At 40.2% G+C, this 8,248-nt stretch overlaps 1 pseudogene; it reads right to left on the reverse strand.

The window, feature by feature from the left end:
- Positions 1 to 7,839: 7,839 nt before the first annotated feature.
- Positions 7,840 to 7,957, reverse strand: LOC126143350 (5S ribosomal RNA; annotated as a pseudogene).
- Between the last annotated feature and the right edge of the window lie 291 nt (positions 7,958 to 8,248).

The following is an 8,248-nucleotide window of genomic DNA, read 5'->3' on the forward strand; positions in this document are numbered from 1 at the left end:
CAGGCTGCCACGTGCGCCGGCTGGCTCAGAGAAAAATAACATTGACGCTAACCTTGAGCAAAATTCCAGTATTCTTTACAGACGTATACAACATGATAATTGCTTTGAAGTTGAAACTCTGCGCGCTATAAAGGGTAAAAGATTGCACCACATTTCACATGTAAAACCGTATATTAAAAAATAATCTGCTTTTTAAATTTGTCTTTGCCATAAAACGTTTCGCTTCACATTTCTAGTATGCATTGTCAGACTTAGAAACTGTTACCATGCAACAATGTTTAAAGTTAAATATCCAGTCAAGAACCAAGAGAACTTATTTAAACAGAAATTACGAATGCATGTTATTGTGGACAAATGACACAGTGTTATTGTGTGTGTACATTCTTGCTTGTTAGTTGCACGATTACGTAACGACTATAAGGCTCACATACTTAGAACATACACTGTTACTGCTAATGAGATTCTAATGCAACATTTTGGTTTACTTGAAAATACATTCTGGATTTAAAATACTTTCTGTGAGATACCAGATGACACAGTGGTTAGTTTATGTGACAGCTACAAGATTTTATCACGACGCTACTAATGAGTGACAATTTACAATGTTGCTTTTGCGGTGTATCTGTTTTATATCTGCACAGTTTTTTCTGAATTCTTCTGTAAAGTGAGACATGTTTTAGTGTTGACTTTTGTGCTATAGCTACAAGGAGACAGCCTTTTCCGTAGCACAACAATACATTACAGCACAGTAATTTCTTCATTACGGCAATAAGCGTAATAAGTAAGATATCTATACGCAAAGATTTTCACTTTCGTTTATGATGAGGTAAGTACATTGACTTCTGCAGAACTTAGCTTTCGGAGGACGATAACTACGACACTTCCACAGAGATTATCTTATAACAAGACGCACAGTTTAGCACTACAGTACACGTATTTGAGTGATTAATTTTGTACTTAAAACATTTATTTTTAAAGATATTTGAAGTACAATGATACAAAAGTTTTCCATGATACATTTCATTCCATTGCTGTAATTTGTAACACCTGAGGGTATCATTACATTAATCCTCAGGGGGGTACACGCTTACTTTGTGTACCATGTGTTTGGCAAGCACAAGGAGCCCTAGCTAATATGGTATTTGCTTATACAAATTTACACGTCAGTACCATATTTCTCTAAGATACAAATTACACAGCTATCTGATCATTTAACTGAGAGATAAACATTTTTTTACATCAGTGACACATGTTTACGCAATTACACAGTTGGGTAACTTCACACTTACGAAATTGTATTTTGTCTGTACTTTCTGAACTGTTCATATTTTTTCGGACCCATTGCGATACTATAAGAGCTTTGAATGATGTATTTGGAAAGGGAGCATGATTTTAAAGTACGTTTGAGGTAGATGACACTACTGAAATGAGCAGAGAATTTTCTGTAGGTTTTGAAATTATTGCAGAAAGCTACGACGTTTTTGAGATTTGACTGAGGTGTTATGATGTTATTTTTACGACAACGATGTGTATTATGCTGTTGAGGTATGTTTATGATCAATAAGCTGATGTTATATGAGGAATCTGATTATGCTATGTAGTTATTATGATGAAATATTGAAGACGTGTTGATGAATATGAATATGTATATGTGTAATAAAGTAAGGAATAATGAGTAGTGGTTAGGGACTCTGGTTTGTGAATAAGGATGTTGGAAACCAAAAATCGTACTTTAAGAGTTATGAAATGTGTGTAAATACGTGAATGTATCACAATGCCGGCGAAAATTTTTTGGACACTGCTATATTCATAAGATTTTGCTTCTACACATTTGCAACGCAAATTCTCGACCCGTGAAATTTTGTATATGAGACTGTCACTGTAGCGGAAACTGCTGTCGTAAATATTTCCGTAAGAAAGTTAAGTGACCACCTGCACGTAATGCTTTGTGGGCACCCAGCTGTGTCAGATGCCTGGAGAAAAAGCCATTAGGGTGTGCCTTTCCAGAGGCACAGGTTGAAATAAAAAGGGAGGCCATTATCCTCGCTATCGACATTCCTTTGTAGAAAGCATCATAAATACGACACCCTCAAACTTGAAAACATGATAACACTGTGGAGCTCTTAATTTATGATATTTACTGCAATGCCTAATGAAATGACGAGAAATATTTTTATGTCTATACACCTGATTATGACTACTGTCTTTCTAGTTGAGAGAAATGCCATATGGCTTGCTTTATGTATTTATTTACTCATTTTGTTTAATATCTAGTTTCTAGCTGCACTGCAGCATTGTTTAAAATAAAATTTTATAAATGTACTAATATAAATATTTTATGCCTACAGATCCAGTAAATAATTTTATGATCTATTCAAAAAAACGAAGGAGCATAAAAAGACGTTTCCCTTCACAGGAATTGCATACGGAATTTTCTTTTCAGCTACTTGGTAATATTTTTCATAGAATAAGTTGTGGTGCACCGCTTTAATTACATAGACACTAAGATGTGAATATACATTTCACTTGTCTGCATTGTTGTCTTTAGTGTAATGTTTTTTTCTGCTTGAGCTATGTCATATTTAGATATAGGTTATTTCTGCTGCTGTTTGCCAGGCATAGTGTTACTGAATTTGACTTTGTGTTACTCTTCTAAGCTAGTTTTACTACTGATTTATTTTTCTTGTTGCTGCACATTGGCTCATATTAGTTGTAATGTTGCATTTTCTCTGTTAATTTAGATTTACTGCTGCTGCCAATTTGCATTTTTTTGTCATTGCTGTTGGCGTTAATTGTTTTGTGCTGCTGCATTGCCTCGTCCCTTAGTTTAGCATCTGAGCTCAGTAGATTTAAGTTAGCTTAAGAGGGGGTAGCCTATAAGAGAATGAGTTGCGATGAATTTGAAGATATGCACTGAGAGGTTATACGAGAAAAATACAGAAAGCATGCTTGGATAGGATTTTTTTGGTGGAAGCAAAGGTTGAAATAAGACGAAAGATCTATGGAATGAAGTTTTGGGATGGACTACAATACCAAATGTTACACTGAAAACGAACCCTGTCCTTTCCTTTTGTGTTATCCCACTGTGTGTTTGTGTACCCTTGTGTATTTGTTTTCTTCCTGTCTCTGTGTAGTTTCATAGAATTTTTTCTTCTTCTAATACTAAGCTACATTCACTATGATGAGGAATACTGTTATCCTCAAATATAATTGGCATTAATAATATGTTATTTACCTTGTAAATATGCTTGGACATTATTTATTCTATTCTGTTTTAATGCTCATGTGTGAAGTTGATGTTTCAAACGTTATTCTGATCTTTTATGTATGTACTTATGTCATAATTCCTGTAACACTAATGTATATGTTTATTTCTATTCTTTTGTAAAGCCTGTCTTTTACAGCCCGCATCTCGCGGTCGTGCGGTAGCGTTCTCGCTTCCCACGCCCGGGTTCCCGGGTTCGATTCCCGGCGGGGTCAGGGATTTTCTCTGCCTCGTGATGGCTGGGTGTTGTGTGCTGTCCTTAGGTTAGTTAGGTTTAAGTAGTTCTAAGTTCTAGGGGACTGATGGCCATAGCTGTTAAGTCCAATAGTGCTCAGAGCCATTTGAACCTGTCTTTTACAAATGTTATCTGTATTGTTATGTTCTTTAATGATGTATTTTGTACCTTTGTAATTGTATTCTTATGTTATAAAATAGTAATTGACATCAGTTCATCATATTATTAACTTGTAAGTTCCATTTCACTGCACACGTTTCTGTTGGTCATAGTATGTGGACAATATGTGAGAAGTAGGGACTGTTAGTGTTTGCACGTGTGTTAATAATTCAGCAACGGACTGGATAACAGCATTGCTGGTTCTGAGGACAATTCCAAAAACTTCGTGAGTGTACAAGTGGTGGTTTATAGACTTGCTATCTTCTCTGCAAGACTCTTCTATGGTGATTGAGCACCTGCACAGTCGCAACAGATGGCTGCTGGCCATCTCTACAAGGACTACAGTGGGTCTGCACCTGTGATGACTCACCAATATCATTATTTCTACAAGGACTGCAGTGGGTCTGCATCTCTGGTGGCAAACCAGTACCATACTCTCTACCAGGACTACAGTGGGTCAGCTCTGTGATGACCTACCTACCAATATTCTTCAAAACGTCGAATGACTCTGCTGTGGGTTTGCTCTGTTGTGGCCCATTACCTGTCTGCATGTCGAGAGTCAGCACTGTCTTTCTGTTGCAAGGACAACACTACTTCTTTAAGACTGCATGGAAATCCACTACTTCCGTGTGCATTTTCCTACAATTTTACAGTGATGAATGATCAGGACTGTCTTTATGGACTGTGAGAAAATTTTAGCTTTCGACCAACATTGTATCAATAAGTGTGTGCATTTTATATCTTTCTTACTGTAATTATAAAATTTTTTTTCAAATCTGTATTGTCCACTGCCCAAAACAATTTGTAAAATTTTTTGTGGGGAGCATGGGGGCTATGTAAGTAGGCTGTTTATGTTTTCTTATTGGCAACGTTACGTAGCGCTCTGTACGAAAATCACTGGCTGTGCTGTGTGCAGTCTGTGGCTAGTTTGCATTGTTGTCTGCCATTGTAGTGTTGGGCAGCGGCAGCTGGATGTGAACAGCGCGTAGCGTTGCGCAGTTGGAGGTGAGCCGCCAATAGTGGTGGATGTGGCGGAGTTTTGAAATTGAACTGCTATATATATTATGATTATTAAGCTTGCAGTAGTGGCGCTCGCTGTATTGCAGTAGGCTCTCTGTATTGCAGTAGTTCGAGTAACGAAGATTTTTGGTGAGGTAAGTGATTTGTGAAACGTATAGATTAATGTTAGTCAGGGCCATTCTTTTGTAGGGATTTTTGAAAGTCAGATTGCGTTGCGCTAAAAATATTGTGTGTCAGTTTAAGCACAGTCATGTATAAATTTTTCAAAGGGGACGTTTCAATCTGTATAGTGTGGGACATGTCGGTACGTGTGTTCTGTGATACATATACCCCATCCCTAAATAAGGTACACTCCTTCCCCTCTAAATCGGCCTAGTGCAGGATGAGTCCTTTTACCACCCACCCCCTAGGCAGTAGTGGTGGTGGTACGCTTCATTTTCAGCGACATTCTTACGTTGGTAGTGAATACACAAGTGAGCTTTGTTTACTGGCAGATTTCACACTTAGCCCTGATCCTAGGATGAAGTGGTGGTTGGGTGGATGAGGTTAGTACAAGTGTCCTTTCTTTACGCGCAATTTTCTTAGGTTGGTAGCGAAAGCAAAAGTGACCTTTCTTTACTGACACAATTCAAACTCGGTGAGAGTTCCTAGGAAGAGGTGGGGGTCTGGTCCTCGAAAAGTAATTGACAGTATGTAGTTGAATACCTTTGCATATGTATATGGAATTGTAAATTAAATTATTTAATGTGATTAAAATTGAAAAGGAATTAAGTACTTGGGTAATTGATAGGTTGGATGCGCAATGTGGGTGTTAGCATATTTACAGAAGACTATGTCACATCCATGGTTCAGCGGCATGGCACGTGTCCAGTTATAACACATGCATGCATGAGAGAGAGTCAATTAACTTAGTGAGGGGTCTCGTGGCGACCAAACGTGCTGTTGTACAGTCATGACGGGTTCCACTCTCGAGCAAACTTTGGTGGCAAAAGTGTAACACGGCATTCCCGGTCGCACAAAGACATGTGGTGGATGACGAATGGTCAGCATCGACAGGTTTGGCGCCAGCTGGTCGGTGGGGGCAGACTCCACTGTCCACGAAAACATGTTTACATCGCCGGACCAGCGTGGGCCTGCGAAGCGAGTTGGTGCCAGTGGGCTGTGATGTGAGCGAGTGCTCACTTGCTGGTGGCGCACAGGCCGGCGCGGGTCAGCAGCGACCATATGAAATAATTCAGTTGGACTGGGGACCTCGTCGTGACTGGACTGCGATCTCTCAGATGTGTACTAAGTCTGTTGGAGAACAAGTGATGACTGTACTGCTTGAAATAAAGACTTCAGTCCTTTTTCCTTGCAAAATCAGAGGATCTGAATTAAGTTAGTACAAGTGCGATTTATTATTTGACGCGATTTTGATAGGTTAGCAGTGAAAAAAGATAAGCGACAGTCAAAGTTCGTAGGACGTGGACTGTTCCGTACGTGTGATCGATTACGGTGTTGGAATTTGAACCTGTGACAGATTATTTACTATGGATGTCTTCCAAATGGCTTTCCTTCCACCGAAATCAGACATCTTGAATAAATAATAAATGATAATACTAATAAATAGAAGTACAGTTTTCGATACATTATTGTGTTGGAATTTGAATTTGGCGAAATTTTCTAGTGGAGGTAGGCCAATAATAAAAATAAATAATAATAATAATAAATGATAATAAATGAATAATAATAAAGATGAGTACGGTTTTTGAAGGCATTATCATGTTGGAATTTGAATTTGGCGCAAATTTTTTCTGGAGGGTTAGGTTAGTGGAGGTAGCCCAATTGGCTATCTTCCCACCAAAATCCACCATCTTGGATGACGCCATCCGCTGTTGCCAAGTCTATACGCCACCATCTTGGATGACGTCATCGCCGCCATCTTGAATAAAATTGGCAACAATGCAGACTGGCTGACATACTATCTAAATGGGTCTGAGCACTATGGGACTTGACATCTGTGGTCATCAGTCCCCTAGAACTTAGAACTACTTAAACCTAACTAACCTAAGGACATCACACAACACCCAGTCATCACGAGGCAGAGAAAATCCCTGACCCCGCCGGGAATCGAACTCGGGAACCCGGGCGTGGGAAGCGAGAACGCTACCGCACGACCACGAGCTGCGGACTGACATACTCTGTATTTCTACTTGTTCGTTTCACCTGTCGATGTTAAATACTGTATGCCAGCAGAAGTGGCCGAGTGGTTAAAGGCGCTACAGTCTGGAACCACAAGACCGCTACGGTCGCAGGTTCGAATCCTGCCTCGGGCATGGATGTGTGTGATGTCCTTAGGTTTAAGTAGTTCTAAGTTCTAGGGGACTTATGACCACAGCAGTTGAGTCCCATAGTGCTCAGAGCCATTTGAACCATTTGTTAAATACTGTATAAATATTGTCGGTATTAATGACTTGCACACCTTAAGGGACCGCGTTAACTGTTTTTCTTGATGAACGATGTGTCCAGTGAGACTGAAGAGTTTTCCTTTGAATGAAAGTCCATTTTGTAGAACACAAGTCAATTTTTCTCTCAACCCCACTCATGGTACGCCATTTCCTTGCAGTTTCCTTGCAGACCTTGTAATAGAAAGAACATTCCACTAGGAAATGTTTGGCAAAAATACAAACAAACATCGTTCCTGTATCACTGTGTCGACGTCTTCGCATTAATTCCGTTGCGCATTCAGTCAATGTACAGCAGGGCCAGCCGCCAGTGCTCGACCGCCAGCCGACGATTCACTTCACCTACAGCCACGTTCGCGTTCGATGCACTATCGTAACTATTACAGCACAACAATGCAATGAATAATTACAGCACGCCGGAAAGTCTCATAGTATTCGAGCAATCATTGCACTTCGTAGGTATCGTTAAAGACCAATTTTGTGTCACACAAAAATGCCATCGACTGCAAAAGTAAAAACTTAAACTCCATCGACAGGCCCTGGCGGACCCAGCGGTACGCATCGGCCGCCGTGTCGTACTCAGCCCACAGGCATCACCGGATGCGGACACGGAGGGGCATGTGGTCAGCTCACTGCTCTCCCGGCCGTAATTTTCCGAGTCTGGAGCCGCTAATTCTCAATCAAGTAGCTCCTCTGTATGCTGAGTGCATCCCGCTTGCCAACAACGCTCGACACAACGGATGGTCACCCATCCAAGTTCTAGCCCAGACCGACAACGCTTAACTTCGGTGATCTGACGGGAACTGGTGTTACCACTGGGGCAAGGTCATTGGCCGAATGTAAAACAGCTAATAACAATTCTGTCGCGAAGAAAAGCAAATGAATTTACTCTAGTTTCCATGATTTTATGCGCCATCTGTACACATGAGGCACTGCATGTCAGTTATTAGATTGTAAAACAGCCCAGTTGTTTTCCTGTGTTTGTCTGTGACTGAAATTTAGTTTTGATATTTTCGTTGTGCGACCAGCTCGTACTTCATGTTCCACTTTTTCTGAGCGAGAGTGTACCATTCCACTCTCGTCTGAAACAAAAAAGCAGCTATACACATGACACCAGCAGAGGAC

This window comes from Schistocerca cancellata, unplaced genomic scaffold (genome assembly GCF_023864275.1).
Source record: "Schistocerca cancellata isolate TAMUIC-IGC-003103 unplaced genomic scaffold, iqSchCanc2.1 HiC_scaffold_792, whole genome shotgun sequence".
Classification (NCBI taxonomy): domain Eukaryota; kingdom Metazoa; phylum Arthropoda; class Insecta; order Orthoptera; family Acrididae; genus Schistocerca; species Schistocerca cancellata.